Genomic DNA, 19,789 nt, shown 5'->3' with positions numbered 1-19,789 from the left:
AATTCATAGGACTCTTAAAATAGTAGATGTCAAAAGTAAGAGAGGAGGAGAAAGAAGAAGGGAGTGATGGGGAGAAAGAATTTTATTTGACCTTCAAAATAACTTCTAAAGATAGAAGGAATATGAACTGTTATTGTTCTCTCCATTTTACAGATTAATAAACTAAGATTCAGAGAGGTCAAGGGACTTGCTCATTGTCATACAACTCTGCCTCCTTGTGATGATAACATTTTATTTATATGCCCATATAATAATTAAAATGTTATATTGTAATTACAGATTCCTACAAATAAATGAGTGCTCTAGAACTAGAACCTATGTCTTGTTATTCAAAACTGTATACTCTTTCCATTGTACCATGCATACTTGTAATCAACCAGTTTTATATCCTAGCATATTCTTCCTCTAAAATAGAAGTATATTACTTTTAACTAGGTATTCTCAGTGCCATGTTCCTTCTGAAGACTCTAGGGAATAATCCTTGCTCTTCCAGCTTCTGGTGGCACCAGGCAATGTTTGTCATTCTTTGGGTATAGCTTTGTCAGTTCCAGTCTGTCCCCATCATCACATGGCCTTTTTTCTGTGTGCGTGTCTTCTTATAAGGACACCAGTCATTGGATTTAGGGCACACCTAAATCAAGGATGACTTAATCTCAAGATCCTTCATTAATTATATATTTAAAACCCTATTTCCAAATAAGATCAAGTGTTGTGTTTTGAGTGGACATAAATTTTGGGCAGATATTATATGGCCCACTATAGATATAACACTTCATTTGAGTTGATAATGTCAAGACAGGTTGAATGAAACCTCAGAAGCTTAAAAAGAATGAATTAAACTGGGGGGAAAATTAAGGGCTTGAAGTTTCAGTTTTCGTTTCTTTTTTTCTGTATAGTTTTTTGTTTTTAATTTTTAATTTTGATTTATTTATTTATTTATTTATTTTAATGTTCATAATATTACAGATGTTTGTTTTTCTCCTCATTGACCCCTTCTACCCCACTTCACCCCCCTCCCCAGTCCCTCACCACATTATTGTCTGTGTCCTTAGGTTATGAATATATATGCATATAGATTCTTTCGATAATCTCTCCCCACCCCCCCCATCTTCCCTCTGAGATTTGTCAGTGTGATCCATGCTTCAGTGTCAATGAATCTATTTTGTTCATCAATTTATTAAGTTCTTTAGATTCCACATATAAGTGAGGTCATGTGATGTTTGTCTTTCTCTCCCTGGCTTATTTTGTTTAGCATAATATTCTCCAGGTCCATCCATACTGTCCCAAAGGGTACAGGATCCTTCTTCATTTACAACTGCATAGTATTCCATAGTGTAAATGTCCCACAGCTTTTTTATCCACTCATCTACTGATGGACACTTGGGCTGTTTCCAGATCTTAGCTATTATAAATTGCACTGCTATGAACATAGGGGTGCACATATTCTCTCTGATTAGTGTTTCAGGATTCTTAGGATATATGTCTAGAAGTGGGATCACTGGGTCAAAAGGCAGTTCCATTTTTAATTTTTTGAAGAACCTCCATACTGTTTTCCATAGTGGCTGCACCCGTCTGAATTCCCACCAGCAGTGTACTAGGGTTCCCCTTTCTCCACATCCTCACCAGCATATGTCATTTGTTGATTTGTTGATGGTAGCCTTTCTGACAGGTGTGAGGTGATACCTCATTGTGGTTTTAATCTGCATCTCTCTGATGATTAGTGAGGTTGAGCATTTTTTCATATGTCTCTTGGCCATCTGTATGTCCTCTTTGGAGAATTATCTATTCAGGTCCTTTGCCCATGTTTTAATTGGATAGTTTGTCTTCCTCTTGTTGAGTTGTATTAGTTCTTTGGAAATTAGCCCCTTATCAGATACATCTTTGGCAAATATGTTCTCCCAGACCATGGGGTTCCTCTGTATTTTGAGGCTGATTTTTTTTTTTTTTTTTTTTTTTTTTGCTGTGCAGGAACTTTTTAATTTGATTTAGTCTCATTTGTTAATTTTTTTCTTTTTTTCTCTTGTCCTAGGAGGTGTATCAGTGAAAATTCCACTACGTGAGATGTCTGTGATTTTGCTGCCTATGTTTTCTTCCAGGATTTTTATGGTTTCATGACTTACATTTGTCTTTTATCCATTTTGAATTTATTCTTGTGCATGGAGTAAGTTGGTGATCTAGTTTCTTTCTTTTTTTTTTTGCATGTAGCTGTCCCATTTTCCCAGCACCATTTATTGAAGAGACTGTCTTTACTCCATTGTATGCTCTTGCCTCCTTTGTCAAATATTAACTGACCATAATGGAGTGGGTCTATTTCTGGGGTCTCTGTTCTGTTCCATTGATCAATATGTCTGTTGTTGTACCAATACCAGGCTATTTTGATTTTAATGGCTTTGTAGTACAGTTTGATATTTGGTAAAGTGATCCCCCCCACTCTCTTCTTCTTTCTCAAGATGTCAGTGACTGTTTGGGGTCTTTTTTGGTTCCATATAAAGTTTTGGAACATTTGTTGTAGCTCTGTGAAATATGCTCTTAGTATTTTAATAAGAATTGCATGGAATCTATAAATTGCTTTGGGGAGTATGGACATTTTAATGATATTAATTCTTCCAATCCATGAACATGGTATATTCTTCCACTTGTTTATATCTTCCTCTATTTCTTTTTTCAGTGTTCTATAGTTTTTTAGTACACGTCTTTTACATCCTTGGTTAAGTTTATTCCTAGGTATCTTATGTTTTTAGTTACAATGGTAATTGGTATTGTTTTTTAGTTTCTCTTTCTGAGAGTTTATTGTTAGTGTATAAAAATGCCATCAATTTCCAGATGCTAATTTTGTATCCAGCTACCTTCCTAAGTTCATTTATCAAATGTAGTAGTGCTTTGGTGGAGTCTTTAGGGTTTTCTATGTACAATATCATGTCATCTGCAAATACTGACAGGTTTACTTCCTTCTTTCCAATTTGGATACCTTTTATGTTAACTTTCTGTCTGATGGCTGTGGCAAGGAAGGTTTCAGGTTTCTTAAATGATGTGCAGTAAAGTTGAGAATTCCACAGAAAATGCACTGAAAGAAGAATTTCAGCATTAAATTGCTAGAGGAGTTTGAAATTGAGGAGATATATCAGTAATCAACTAAGAACTGCGGAAAACTATATAATCCCAGAGGACAATAGTTTTCCTACCTAGGAAATAAGTAAGAGATGACAATGGTTATCAATAATTAAAATAACTTAATCTGTTACAAACTAGATATTATTATATTACATCTAAAGCTTAGGGATAAATTAAAAGAAATACAACTATATCCTAGGTTCAAGTCACTATTAGAAAGTTATATACTTTTTTTTTTTTAAATATATCTATATTAATTTCAGAGAGAGGAAAGGAGAGGGAGAGAGAGAGATAGAAACATCAATGATGAGAGAGGCATTGATCGAGCCCACAACCCGGGCATGTGCCCTGACTGGGAATCGAACCCTGATCACCTGGATCCCAGGTCGACGCTCAACCGCTGAGCCATGCCAGGCCGGGCTATATACTTTTTTTAAAAAATCCTCACCTGAGGATATATTTTTTCCATTGCTTTTCCAGAGAAAGTGGAAGGGAAAGGGAGAGAGAGAAACACATCATTGAGTGGTCACCTCCTTCTGGTGCCCTGACGAGGGCTGAGCCTGCAACTGAGGTATGTGCCCTTAGCTGGAATAGAACCAGGGCCCTTAGGTTCATGGGCTGATGCTCTAACTACTGAGCCAAACTGGCTAGGGCAGAAAGTTATATACTTAATTGTATAAATGCACGAAGACTATATAACATTTGACTTTCCTTTGAGATCCATGCTTAGGAGCCAGTAAATACTATTTTAAAATACTCTTTTGTCTATCCCTTAGTTTAATATAAAGGCAAGCACATAGGTGATTTTTTAACTTTTATTTTTTATCATACGTCTAGTTTGTGATGCTTTCATTTAATATAAAAACCATGTATTCACAGAATTAAGCACTCTGGCAGCTATTGCATATTTTAAAAAGTGTTTTTCTTCTACTAAATAAGGAAGATCATTTGTATTCTGATGTTTATTATCATAATCACTTTATTATGTTGATGTTCATTTTGCAAACATCTACAAGCTTTAATAGACACAATGCAACATTCTCAGTCAGATTTGCACATTTCACAAGAACGACACGTTAAGATGATCTGTAATTTAAAGTGATATTGCAGACAGTTGCATACATCTTTAGCAGCAAACAAAGGTATCTTTATGCAAAATTCAAACACTTAAAAATGAGACATTATTTTGACTGATGTGCAATATTTTCAGAAAACAGATGTATCTGCTGTTAGGTGGACTCTGATGACTGTCTCAGTGTAAGCCTCAAGTTGTGAAAGATTTCATAGAGAAAGTGACTGAGCAGAAAAGGGTTTATTCACTTTTCAAGGGAGGAAAGGGGTCCAGAGCTATAGAGAGATACCGGCCTTATCTCCTTGAGGGACTGAGGTTTTTCAGGGCTGTATAACGGTAAAGTGATGACTCTGGGGCACAGCTGGCATCAGCAGGGGTCCAGATGTACAACATGTTCTTTTCCTCCAGCAGGATGTGATCATATCTAGAATAGACTTAGAGTGGGGTGGAGTGAGTGGTGGAAATTTACTGCGGGTTAAGTAAAAAGTCTGTGGTCTTAGATGAGTCATGGGTCAAGGTCTGTCATCTGTCATATTGCTTTTGTTACTGCCATAGTATAAGAATATTTCAGGGCAAGCTTAGGGTTTTGAATAAGCCACAAAGATTATGTGAGAACAAATGCAATTGTATTCTAATTAGACCCTGGCTTCTGGTAAGAACCTGGGGATTTGGTATCATTCATATTATCCAGCTTCTAGGTCATTTTAAGACCATTTGATTCTTGTTTAGCTTTGTTAGATCCATTCTAGAATGAATCTTGAATAAAGCATTGCTTTCCCCCCAATTATTTGACTCTTAGTCTGATACTTTATCTAATTTCTACATGCTCTAATTTTTAAAATTCAGAATTCATGAAAAACTATTTCAACTGTATTTAATCCAGTAGTTCCAATACCTTTACACCTTGTACAGCAAGTGTAATACCATTGTCCCATGATACTCTATGTCTTATTCCAACTACTCTTTCTTTCAGACTTTAATAGTGATATAAGATCATTTGTATTTCAATAAATAATAATTTGACATTTTTAAAAGTTTCATTCTCTTTAATAGAGTGAATTTATTAAAAATATATATTTCAAGTTATGGATAAATTCATATCAAGAAATAGGTAATTTTTCAATCCTCTGAAAGGTTGAGTTTGGCAATTTGCTCACTGGAATTTTAGTATCATGCAATAGTGCATTAAGTTCATATAATAGAGTAGTTTATGCTACTAAATGTACTAATCTTCTTAAGTTAATTTGGGGCACCAGTAGATAGTTATTAAAAACACGTTTAGACTAGAATAGTTAGTCTTTACTTCTAAAGTTAAAGAGTTAAAAATAAATCACCTTGTTAGCAAGGATTTGAAGAAGTTGGAAGCCTCATTCATACACTGCTGGTGGAAATATAAAATGGTACAGCTGCTTTGGAAAACAGTCTGGCAGTTCCTCAAATGATAAGACACAGAACTACTGTACTACCCAGCAATTTCACTCCTAGGTATATACCCAAGATAAATGAAAAGATGCCCATGCAAAACCTTGTATACAAATGTTTACAGTAGCATTATTTATAATAGCCAAATGTATAAACAACCCAAATGTCCAAATGATGAATGTAAACAAAAGTGGTATATTCATAAAATGGAAAATTATTGGGCCATAAAAAAGAATGGCTTACTGAAACATTATGCAACATGAATTAAATTGAAAATCATTATGATAAGTGAAAGAGTCCAGCCACAAAAGAACATATATTATGATTTCATTCATATGTCCAGAACAGAGAAATTTGAAGGGACAGAAAATAGATTAGTGGTTGTTTAAAGCTTGCGTGAAATGGGAAGATAGGAAGGTGATAGCTAAAATGTGTGAGGTTTCTTCTTTTTGAGGAAATAAAAATGACTATGATGATGGTTTACAGATATCTGTGATACACTAAGAAACCTTGAATTTACACTTTAAATGAATAAGTTGTGTGGTATAATAATTATATATCAATAAAGGTGTTAAAATAAATTACCATTAAAATGGCAGCTACTATTTGAAGCACTTAATTTACTCATTTAAACTTTGTTTTAAATACTTCGAAGTAGGAACTGTTATTTCTCTATTCTACAGATGATGAAACAAGACAAAACGACAAGAGGAAACATGCCTGGTGTCACATACGTGATAAATGTTAGAGACAACAGTTGAATCCAGGCAATATAGCTCCAGAATTTGTGCTTTTGACAAATCATAGTTAATTATTATACTCTGGATCTAATTATCTATAATCACATAATTAAAGAATAGAGGAATATCTTGTTATTTGATTCAGCCTATAAATATTTATTGCAGATCTACTTTGTACCAGGCACTTTTTTGAGCATTGAGGATGTAGCAGTATTCCCAAATCCAAAATGACAGAATGCCTGCTATCGTGAGCTTATAGTCTAGAACATCAGCTTTAGAATCCAGAAAAGTTGGATTTAAACCTCAGCTCTAGACCTTACAAATATGGTGACTAAGTTTTTTCACCTCTTGAATACACATTTTCCTTTTTGTAAAATGAGAATGATAACTTTTCAGCATCAAAGTGTCACTATAAGAATTAAATGAGATGATACTTGTAAAACGTGTGAAAATGCTTCATACTGACTAAATGAAAGTTGACGGTAGCAGTGATACTTCCAATATAGTGTTTCTGTCATTGTCACAATCAGTATCACCCTTATTATCATCATTAAATGTAGCTAATAACCTGAAGTTAGTGTAGAATGGAGACAGAGCTTTCTAAAATTTGCTTGAATGAGATGATACAGCTGCTTATGGACCCAAGACTGAAACCTATATCTTCTGATTTCAAATTTCATGTTCTCTTTACTGCTGTATATCAACACTAAATACTTTTTATACCAGTTTTAAATTTAGAAAAAAACACAATAAACAATAACAACACTTAGATACATACTCATAAATGTATTATTTTGAAATAGTGAGTCACATTTTAGAGAGAAAATGGAGAGTACATTTTGAGAAGGACATTTAGGCTTACTATTATTATTAGATTCAACAATGTCTTTCCTTTAAAGCCAACAACACTCTAAGTTGATAACTGAATAAAGTTCTGAAATATAATGTCACATATGTCAGTTGCTCACCTTAAATAAAAAGTCAGCTGGTATTCCTCCAAAAAAAAAAAAGGTTTATTTGGGAAAATGAGAAAATTGTAATCAGGAAGATGCAGCCATGGTAGGTCAAGTGTAAGTTTGCTAGAACAAATAAGAGGAAATTCTTTTATAGAAGGGAAGAGGAAGTTAGGAAGGCTGTTATAAAGAAAGAGTTCTTCCCACAGGGTTTCTCAATGGAGGTAAGCATGAGAGCTCCCCTTACAGACCCCTCCACATTTCATTCTTGGTAGAAGCCTCTTCATTTTTTCCAGTATACTAAAAAATAAACCAGGCCATGGTAGTTATATGGAGATTTAAGCCAAGTAAAAATGAATTACACTTAAAGTTTTGATATATTTGAAGTGCAGACTTAGGGCAGGGAGGTATGCTTCGTTGGAATAGTATTAGAAACTTGACTTCACAGGCTTCTACTTTATGTTATAAACACACATGCACACATAGGCTCACAGACACACAAGGATAAAAAACTTTTCCCCCCCACTAGTTTTATCCATCTATTAGACAAATATTTATTCAGGATCTACTATGTGTTCACAGTGGTAAATATTATTATTTTGACCATGCCAGTCAGGGTGGAGCTCCAATATTTTGCCTTCTAGTGAGTTTCCTCCTCTTTCTTACCTATAAGTTCTGACATGGTCTACTTGGCTTCTGACCCTAGTTTTGCTCCCTTTTCTCTATTATTAATCTAGTGATCAGAATTTCCTAACAGTTGTGTGCATGAGGACAACTACTCTGTAGGAAGCAGCAATTCACAGGAATATACTACACTAAGCCGTTATAAAGATAACAGCTATACTTTACACAGGTGAGAAAAGGAAAACAGAAGTGTTAAGCCTGGAGATGGGGGAATAAAAAAGGAGTTAGGAATCCCCAGAGAGACTGCAGGTAAGCAGTACTCTTTTGGGTTATAGAAACCTTCTTGCAGTGACCTCACTCTATGTACCTGGCGTGTTCTGTCTGAATGCACAGGACCAAAGCTTACGAAGCAAACACATCTGGTTGCCATCGCTAAGAGACACTGAGCACACAGATATTGAGAAATACCAAAATCATTGGACCTTGTTCCTTTCAACTGTACCAATACAGCTACAGCCTCAATGCATACATGAATAACCCTTCACCGTGGTGACTTATCTGCTATCATTTTCTACTGTGCTGACTAGTATTGTTTGATGTAGAAGAAAACTGACTAAAAATCTAGGATGTTCCCCTAGTTGGATCATACTTTTGCCATTAACAAGTCTTATTACTTCTCATGTACACCATGTCTTGCTCCTCTTTTTCATCAATTATATTCAACCAGCTTTATCAGTCTATAAAATTAGTTATAATAGGAGAAATGTTCATTCACTGGCAGAAGAGTAAAAATGTGCATATTCACACCGGAAGATTAATAAGAACACGTGAAGCTCTGACAAATGTATATTATGGAAAATTCTGAGCCCATAACAGTTAGATGGGTTAACTTTTCTCCATCCTTTACTATATATAATTTATCTTGGACAGTGATTTTGTTGATTTAATGTTGGTCATTTTGGGGCCAGTTTTTAAATAAAGAATAAAAACCCATGTCTTTATGAAAAAAGAAGCTCCCTTTCATCATGTTTTCTATTTTCTTCCCTTCTAGTATTGATTTTAAAAAAAAATGTTCCTACCATCAAATCTGGTATCAATTTACCAACCTATTCACATGCTTGCCGCAGTATATTCCAGCACTTTCTTTTTATTCTAATGCTCACCTAGTTATCATTCAATAGGACCCGCTCAAGGTGCAAACATACAAAGACCCATTGTAGTTCTGCAAAGTAAAGAATGGTGTTATTTAAATGCTATATTCTTAGATAAGGAAAAAGTTTTGTGGGTTTCATTTGTCAATGAGATTTTTTTTTGGAAACTTGACATTTTAAACTTGTTATTTAAGAATTATCATTCATAATAAAGAGAGAGATAAATCTCAACTGTTTAAATAGATTAAAATACAAGGACACTTTCTTGAAAGAGATTACTCAAGGCATTACCCTCAGGCTATACCTTCACAGACAAATAGAATTTTAACACTGAGCCATTGATGGCTGAATTTGATCACATAAGGACAATGTGAATATCATAAGCTAAAAATAAGTACCCAATACGGAAGGAAAAAAATGCACAGTTTGATTTTCTTGGATAACAGAATTTTGCCCTTGTCTGTGTACTTGCTTCAATGTCAATTTTGAAAACCCAAGTTATATTAAAATAACAGGAAAAAAAAAATATCCTCTTGGTTTGAGAAAATGCCATAGGCTAGAAAAAAGAGAGCATCCATCCTCTTACTATATGAATTGTATCTCTCTTTGTAGTTACCCTATTTCAAAATCAACCTTACCTCCACCCTAGTTTTCTGGGACTCTTTGTATCCACAAAAGTTCTCAAAGAAACTGCATAACCCTAGAGATGACAGGGAACTGAGATAAAATTTGAGGAGAAAGGTGTGGCCAGGGTGGCTCAGCGGTTGAGCACTGACCTAGGATCCAGGAGATTGTGGTTCAATTCCCTGTCAGGGCACATGCCCAGGTTGTGGGCTCGATCCCCAGCAGGGGGCGTGCAGGAGGCAGCTGATCAATGACTCTCTCATCATTGATGTTTCTCTCTCTCTCCCTCTCCCTCCCTCTCTCTGAAATCAATAAAAACACATTTTAAAAAATTGGGGGAGAAAGGGCTTGGGAGCTTCATTAGCTAGAAAAGTAGACATTTGATCCTTTCATCATATGGTGTATTTGCCCTCTACAAAGGAGAATGAATCCAAAGATAAATGGCCTAAATATTCTGGAGTCTTGAAAATTAATTTAACCTGTCTCCTGGGTTTGGATGGGGTGAAATAAGAAGTTTATAAATAAAAATTAACAAAATGGCTTTACCAGGATGACTTCATAAAGGATTTAGTTTAACAGAATTGAATTAAGGTGCTCCTAGGAACCATGGAAACTAACATCCTGAGATAATATCCAATGCGGTGTCAATGTTTTTTGTTTATTCCTAATTCATGAATTTCCAACCAGCCTAGTTTTTATTAAGAAATGTGTTCATGCTTGAGATAAAGGCCCGTTCATTTAGAAATGGATGGAAAATACATGGTATAATAAGAAAATATCTAATTGGAAAGATGCCTTTTATTGGCCAATGCCTATGTGGACTAAACATATAAGTTAATTTTTTGACGGTGATCAAGGATTTTATATGGCTCTTCATATTGTTGCATGAGATTTACAATGTTATATCCCTTCCCTGAAACCACTGAAGAATGGAGCAAGTTAAAACAGTTTTAATGGAAGAACAAAACTGTGTACTATTGCACTGGGAATAGTGACATGCCTTGTATTTTTAAAAGATATACTTGCAGTAACAAATTGGAACTGATTTTTGGTTTTTGTTTTTCTTTCCTTTGTTTCCTTTGCCTCCATTTTATCCTAAAGCAGCGGAAACCTGAGGGGAAAAAGGCAGGAAAGGTAAGATTGGACATTTCAAAGAAAATTGATTTCAAAATATGTTGTGCTATTTTTTCTTAATTTTCTGAAGCTACAGTAGTTACTACGTGGAGTTAAAACTTAGTATTTAAGATGACATATGTTGTGCTTCTCCCTTAAAAAGAGCTTCAAGCTGAGCTGTCTCCACATTTTGTACCACTTACACAGTCCTGGAAGCAATTTTCAAGTCTTATTTTATTTTATTTTTCACCAACACTTTCTTTTCCCATGGTGCCAAAATATCATACTGCTGACAGCATCACTTTGTGAATGTTCTGGTAACACAGTTATTTTATGATAAATTTTAGCAATAAAAGAAACTATTTTGGTATGAATTCACAATTTAGCAGTGACAGCAAAAGTTAGTGAATATGTAGCATGATGTTGTCTGATAGGGTCACAGGGAAAATACTGTAACTGAACATAGTTAATCAGCAAATTGATGCTCTTTGAGAAACTGAACTTTCAAATATCATCTTTCATGTGACAATTTTTAAGTTCTGCTTACATATACATGAATAGTCTGGCTTTTTAGAAAACTTTGGTTTTCTACTATCAAAACTATACTATCTTACACACATTGTTAAATTTTAGTTTCTTCATTAGTTAAATTGCACCACCACTAAAATAAATAGTTTTTCAGCTGTTCATTGACATTTTTTTAATAGAATTGATGCCTTAGTTTCCTCAACATGTTTTGGGGTTGAAAGAAATGAGTTTCCTTTAAGATTCTTATGTAAGATATTTTGCAAATTAAACTCATTTAGTCTTAAATGCTGTCTATATTAGAAAACAAAGTGTTATTGTAACTATTCCTGGTTAAATGTGAGTATAATATTTAAGACGGATTATCCTATTATAGTTTGAGGGTTCAAATTTTGTTTGAAAAAGAACTTGTCAAAGGGTGTTCTACACTGTGACAGAAGCAACCTTTTAGTCCTGCATGTCTTTATGAAGTGTGAGAAATACCTGAAAATGGGGCATGACTAGAATGTCAAAATGAATTTTCATTAATATTTGAAAGATAAACTAAAATAACGGCATATATTGTTTTCAATCAGTATACCTTTCTGAGAGTTTTCAAATGTCTGTCTGAACTATCTTATCACTGTGACCTTGAAGTGATGAGTTTTTGAGAATCAGCTCCTCCCAGAAAACAAAAGATTATAGAAGAGTTCTTCAATTAAAAGGAAGGAAGCAAGGGTAGTAAAATGTCAGTAACTGTATAAAGTGAAAGAGAGAGAGAGAAAAGCTCTCCAGATTTTAGATGTTATGACATTCTCAACCACTCTGGTAAATTTAGAAATAGATCCATTGCTTAGTTATTTAAAAGTTGGAATTTTGAAGAACAGAAACATTGGCAACTTTATCTAATATTGTTATTTTTCCAATAGGAAAATGTCTTTGTTTCAAAAATAATGGCTGTGTATGTAGAACGATGGGGTGAACTCATTTTCCTGTTCAAAAATACCTGGGTCATGAAATTTTTATTATTATTTTTTAAAATACATTTTTATTGATTTCAGAAGAGAGGAAAACAGAGGGAGAGAGAGAGAGAAAAACATCAATGGTGAGAGAGTCACTGATTGGCTGCCTTCTGCCTGCCCCCTGCTGGGGATCGAGCCCGAAACCCGGGCATGTGCCCTGACCGTGATCTCTGGGATCATAGGTCAATGCTCAACCACTGAGCCATTCTGGCTGGGCCAGAGTCATGAAATTTTAACATAAAACATGTCAAAAGTAGAAATTAAAACAGTAATACAATATAAGGAGCAATGGAAAATGCTGTTCTTAGTGAAGGGTATATATATGTACATATTCCAAATAAAAGCAAACCTGAACTTAGGTTGAGACATTGTTCGGAACAGGGCTCTCATCTCTGAAATCTGCAAGGGTCTTAAAACCTAACAGAAAAAGTGGTTTCTTTTTCAGGGTAAGGATGGACAGACAGAAATAGGCAAAATCTTTTAATAAGAAACTGGACAAGCAGGATAAATAATCAATGGGATCCACCAGGAAAAGTGTCTCCCAGTGGTCAGCAATTCCCAGGAGACCCTGATACAGGGGACATGTTCCACTTTTTTAGTGATGGCTCATTGCTTGGGGGCAAGCAAAGCTCAGCTGCCTGTAAGAAGGAAAGATACCTGATTTAAGTTTGGTGAAAGTAAAACAGAGGGTAATAAATGTAGAATTGTGAACACTTGTTTGTTTTCTCTACTACCTTCCTGTACCAAAGTAAGAATAATAAAAATTACTACTGTTGTGCTTACTCTGTTCCAAGCACTATGTGTATATATGTGTGTGTGTGTACATGTACATATGTCTATATGTGTGTACATATATACACATATTTAGTTGTAACAGTAACTCTAGAAATTCTTTTACAATTGAGGAAACCATGAAACACAGTGACTTGCCTAAAACCTTAGCTCACAAGTAGAAGAGCCATGGTTTGAACCCAAGCAATCTGTGTAGAATATATCTTTTAAAAAAGAAAAGAGAAAAACTTGAAATCATAAAACAAATAATTCTATCTCAAAATAATTGCTTTTTGCAGTTTAGTACTTATAATGAATACATTTAATGCTATATTTATGGAAGAATAAATTCTTATTTCTGTCAACTATGATGATGCTACAAGCACACTATAAAACAGTGTTCACTGGTCTGTACACATTCTATACCTAACCAGATATAATACAGTTAACATATACCAAGGAGATTGGGTCTGTCCTCTGATGTCCTTTATTTTTGGTTCACTGCATTTATGTACATGTTTGAAGGGTATTTTGGATATTAAATTCAAGAAGCTATAAACTTTAAATATATTGTGTCAGACTGTTCATTAACTTTGGATTTATTGCAAATGTTTCCATAAAAAGTTGAATTAATCTCTTGAACTCCTGAACTTCACCTATTTAGGTTTTGTCAATATAAATGATAAAATACAGCTTTTATGTTCAGTTTAATTCAGAGTAAGTGAAAAATAAAAAGATCTTACATTTGTAAAAAAAGGGGAGGGAGGGGGAAACAGCACATCATCTTAGCTAAAAATAAAGTATCTAAATGAATGCTTTATTGTCTTTTAGATCCTAAAACATTAAAGGACCTAAGATTTCACAATGATTTCCCCATTTATTTAAATTTAAATGACTTCAGAGGCCTCAACCAACAAGATCTATTTTCATATTTCACATCAGAAGTTCAAATCACAGAGATAGACACCTTTTTCTGCTTTCTTCCTGTAAGATCTTTTATATTTCACAGAGAAACTAGTGGCATTCAAGGCGCAGAATAAAAGCAAATGATACACTCTATAATTCACTCATTCTTTAACCAGATAATTGGGGGGGGGGGGCACAATTCAATACATAGCCAACTGTGATCAAACAAATTACTATAAGCAATGTTTATTTTCAACCAAAGGGGAGAAGTACAAATTTTTGAACCTGGTTGATATTTTTAAAAAATCATTTCTTGTTTAAACACAAACTGGTTCCCCTAGTTAATACTAAATTGGAAATAACTTTGTGGGCATTTTTTTCCCAAGATCCCTACCCCTTTTGCCTAAGTCCCAGATGAAATTGCCCTCAGGGCTTGCACAAATGGCCAATTTTGTTAAAGAGTATTTTCACCAAAGTGCTAAACTGAAGATGGCAGAAACAGAACTGACAGATTCTCAGAGGAGTATGTTTCTTATTTCTTTATGTTTGCCTGAGGTGAATTTACAAAGTGACTTCTTTCAGACTAGGCTAGTGGGAAGAGTAGCTATCGTAGCAAAGTAAGCAAAAGCCATTTTCTGCCTTTGCCCTATCTTCTCCCAGACTCCTGTCGTTTGTGTGCAGTAATCATTGCTCCAAGGCTACACATGAAGGCGAGGGAGGGAATGAGAATGTTTGGGCGACTGTATATTAAAGTACCCACTTTACTGGTGTCTGCAAGGGATTTCTCCATTCCTTATCCTATTCGACAATCCAGAAATGTTTGGAAGTCCTTTCTTCAGAAATTCTTCTAAATGTGTAATTTGGGAGTCGGAATATGGAATGGCACACTGAAATATTTTAAAGGATTATATCCAGTAGAAACCAATTCTAAAGGTACGTTTCTGAAGTAATGTTTCCACTTGCCTTGGTTTTATAAAGTGAAGGATTATTTTCATACATTACCTTTTGGAGCAAACGCATCAGGCTAAATCTACAGCGATTATGAATGCCATTTCTTCTATTCTAATCAATTTTCTTATCAAATATTTAATTTTGTGTTAATAATGCTATGAGTACATTAAATCACACTAAGAGCTCTAATCTAGCATTACCACCTGCTAGGAAACCCATTTACCTTCTTTCTACATATGTTCCATAGATAGGCTCTTCCAGGGACATTGTACTGCAGGTACATTGCGAAGCCTTTTGTAGTGTCTTAGATTTTTTAGTTTGCTTTGGAATAGATTCTCTTTTTAACTCCATGGGTAATGGCTGAAAATTTGGTCAGTGGCAGAAAGTGGCAAATAATTTAAAGGACACTTCTGCTTTTATCTCTTTTGATTCTCTTTTAATGCTTATTCAAGACCTCCGCCTGCACCTGGCATTCAGTGTCACTACTGTTAATGTAGCTGGCACCACAGATAAATGTCTATTTTGTCTTGCATGTTTGTTTGGATTGCTCTGTTGTTGTTTCTGTTGATTTTTGTTGCTGTTTTTGTTGATTCTGTGACCCTTATATATACACATATGTGCGTTCCCTGGATCTTACCTTCATGTGATTACAAGGATTTTATGGTTTTAAACATCGCCCTACCTTTTTATGATTATAACTTTATTATCTGCTTTGTATTATCCTATCTGGTTAAGCTGAGGTTTCCCTTCATTAGGCCCTCCAGCTGCTCAGGCCTTCTCCATCTCACCCACTTTATGATATTGCTTCCTACTTGCATTTATCTCCCCATCTCCTCATTGCCATCCTTGGCTTCTTATTCTGTTTACAGTGCCAGTTGCCAACTGTAGTTCCCTCACAGACTGTATTCTCCACAGACCACTGAACACTGTTTGGGTGGGCAAAAAGCTCAAAATTGTACTTAAGATTTAGCTTCCTACACATTCATGGTATTAAGCTATAGGTATTGCTCAGAAGTCTTTTTATTCTCCTCCTATTAACTTTCTATCCCAGGCCTTAAGAATGGTGTCCCAAACTCTTCCAACAGTCTTCAAATTCTTTTCACAATCTTCAACACTGAATTATCAATAGATTACTTTAATCCTATCATCCTAAGGTAGAAACTATCTTTGTAAGCACAATATATTTGAGTTTCTTCTAGGCCCTCACTTATTCCCTTTCAATTATTGAAATATCTAGCTCTTTAATATCTTTATGCATACCATTTACCTTTTTATTTAAAGAAATATAAATGTCATTTGTCAAGGGAAATGCAAAATAAAAAGACACCCCCCTTAAGCAGGCTATTTTCTTTAGATATTGCTATAATTCAGTATTAAATTGAAAAAGTCATCTCCCTTTATTAACTGCATTTTCTCATTATGCATTCCCTTCTATAACCTATTATCTTTACCTGCCAACTATAATAGAACCCTTTTATCATTTGCTCTAGACTTTGTTCTTAGTACATCCAGAAATTTCTTTTACATTTGACATTTTAACCACTGTTTGTCTCTTAGTCTTTCTGGGAACCTTTCTTCTATAAACCTTTCTCTGATCTGCTCAACCATTTTTACAAATAAGTGATAATGTTCATACCTGGATTGTGAGTTCTTGTTCATTGAGTACATGTATCTTCTGTATCTCTTCAATTCCTAGCACAATATCATATTTCACTTGTTATAAACACTTAGTATATTAGTCTTCTTTTCATTTCCAAATTTTGAAAAGAGTTTAAGAGATTTTACTTTGTCCAAAGAAAACTTATTTCTAATTTTCCAGAATAAAATGTAGAGTATTCTAATAATGTAATAGGACATGCAGGGATTTAAAAATCTTCTTTTCAGTGTCCTCTGACTTCATGTAAAACAGAAAGAAATATGTTTCATGAATGGTAAACTGTTCCTTAGACTTAACTCAGGCAGTTGTAATACTGTTTTTGGTGTATGGAGTATTATGGGAATATCAATGTTGAGAGGTATTTTCTTTTTAAAATTCTGATGCTCTGAATACTTTTCAAGTATTTTTCTGTAAGGTCCTAATTGGCTGAACTTTCCAATTTGGACTCTTCTTTTAAAATGTTATTTTCTTTACTCTTATGCAAAACATGACCACACTGCATCCCTTTGCTTATCCCACACTAAAAACTCTAAACCTCCCATGAAAGTGTTTTAAGCCATCATACCTACCATTATCTCACCCTGCAGCATGAAAATTCACGCATTCTATCTCTGAGAAACAGATGTTTTCACTCTGTGTGTGGCATAGTATTGAGTATATTCTGAAATAAAAGTATATATATTCATTTTCACCCTATGCCCTATTCTGAATGTATGGGAAAGAATAGTGACATCTTATGTAAAATAAGTCAAAGTTTTAAAAGGTTTTGAAATACATTTTATTCAAAGCAGTAGAAAAGAAGAAAGCATTTTAAAGGTTTATTTGAAGAGCAGTCTTATGTGTATTAAATATACTATTCGCAGGCCTTTAGCTTTATAATAATTGTAGGTGTAGTTACAAATTCAGCCTTTTGCATATGTACTCTTTCACAGATAGGGTGGTTTTCCATTCTTTTTTCTAGCAACAATTGAAAGTCATTGTTTCTCTTCATTCGATGCCATCTAAGTCAGTACACAATTTAAACTACAATAAAAACACTCAAAAACATTCAAGCACGTGGAGACTAAATAACATGTTATTAAACAATGAATGGGTTACCAAAGACATCAAGAAAGAAATCAAAAACTGCTTCAATTTCATCAGTTATTATTAGCCTATTCAGTTTATCCGATTCTTCCTGATTTAGTTTTACATGATCTCACTCATATGTGGAATCTAATAAACAAAATAGACTGAGGAACAAAATAGATTCAGAGACATAGAAGCATGGAGCAGACTGATGAATCTCAGAGGGAAGGCAGGGGTGGGGGAGTGGGTAGGAAGAGATTAATCAAAGAACTTCTATGCATATATGCATAACCCATGGACACAGACAGTAGTGTGGTGAAGGGGTGGTGGTGGAAGGGATTGATGGGGAAGGAAGGGGGATATATATAATACTTTCAACAATAAAGATAAATTTTTTTAAAATATTTTAAAAAGTACACAATTTAGAAGTCTATTTTGGTACTGTCTATGGCTGATACACTGAAATTCACACCCTAAATCTACAGAGCTTTCACTAGAATTTATTCTCTTATCTCAACCAAACAACTGAAACGATTGCACTTCTATTCTAAACTTAGATTTCCATGTACATAGATGTCCTCACTGCTAAATTAATTGCACCTTTGAAATAGAAAATCCCTTATTGTAGTGGAAATCATTTTTCTTTCACCTTCTTAATTCCCATCTTTTTATTTCTGAAAATAACTAGCAGGGGAAACTTTCTTAGGGAATTTATTGGATAATGTTTTATAATAAAGTTTGCCAATATTATTGATACAGTGATATCTGCTGACCTCTCTCTTTTGAACTACTAGGTTAACAAAAGATGTTTGTTCCATCAAATCATGTTTTTCTTCTTGGTTGAGCTAAGGTTTAGTTACTCCTTGATCGATTGTTCTCTTGCTACCAGTAGGGGGCAGAGTGTTTTTCACTATCTACTGAATGTACAAGTCGTATTCACATGTGTTATTATACCATGTGTTTTTACAATGATTCTGGTTTTTCATAATTTTTAAAGCTTTATAGCAATTACATACATAGGATTTTCATTGAGTATTTCAAACATCAAAAACTCTTTAATTACTTTAAAGACTATTATACATGTTATGTTCTTTAAACCTTATGGTTTGAGGACAAGAGCGAGCATTTAATTAATGCATAGAGGAATAATATATATCGATTGAACCCATGGAGGTGGATGATGTTTAACAATGCAAGACAGAACCAATTCAAATATTTTGTCTATTTCTATAACCAATATCTGGATGTGTGAGTGCAATATAAGCAGAATCTTTGAAAAGATTCTATCAAACCATATTTATATTAGAAGGTTAAATAAGTGTTTTTCTGAACACGTATTTCTTCAATAGAGTTAGTGAGGATTACTGAGTTACATATTGAGACATTTATAAATAAGAATTGAGATTTTAGAGTCTCATATCTTGTGGCCATTAAGTTAGATACATTCTGCCTGGCATACTTCCTTGTATTCATTTACTTCTCATATATTGCCTCTCATCATGCATTTCATTTTTTAAAATTTATCTTTATTGTTGAAAGTGATACAGATTTCCTCTCCCCCTCCCTCATTGACTCCTTCTTCCCTACTCCCACCCCCTTCATGCATTTTATTTTTAAGATGGGCAAATATCTTACTTAATTCACAGAAAACTCACAAAGAAGCCACTGAAAATGTATTGTCAAGTGTTATTTTACCAAAAGATTACAAATTTACTAGTAAATTTTCTAGCCTATTTCTTGAGAATCACTACCAAACTAGTCTTCCTCATTTCCTTGAATTATTTCTTTATTGTTTAAAAGAAGTTGCTAAGTTTAACTTTAATGCTTTAAATTAGAGATATTAAAATAATAAATCTTACAGTTTAATGTTGAGATATAGAGAATTAATAATTTGGAATCTAAAGAACATAATAAATAGATGAACAAAATAGATTCATTAACATAGAAGCATAGAACAGACTGATGAATCTCAGAGGGAAGGTGGGGGAGGGTGGGTAGGTGGGGAGAGATTACCCAAAGAATTTATATGCATATGTGCATAGCCCATGGACATAGACAATAGGGTGGTGAAGGCCTGGAGTGGGGAATAGGTGTGGGGTG

The 19,789-nt window shown here is 34.3% G+C and overlaps 1 protein-coding gene across 1 annotated transcript in view; it reads left to right on the top strand.

Moving 5' to 3' along the window:
- Positions 1-19,789, top strand: part of PCDH11X (protocadherin 11 X-linked) — a 675,478-nt gene that overhangs the window by 384,447 nt on the left and 271,242 nt on the right. The window lies entirely within an intron of this gene.

Source organism: Miniopterus natalensis, chromosome X (genome assembly GCF_054644295.1).
Source record: "Miniopterus natalensis isolate mMinNat1 chromosome X, mMinNat1.hap1, whole genome shotgun sequence".
Classification (NCBI taxonomy): domain Eukaryota; kingdom Metazoa; phylum Chordata; class Mammalia; order Chiroptera; family Miniopteridae; genus Miniopterus; species Miniopterus natalensis.
The sequence above is the reverse complement of the archived record's forward strand: the minus strand, read 5'-3'. Positions and strand labels throughout refer to the sequence as shown.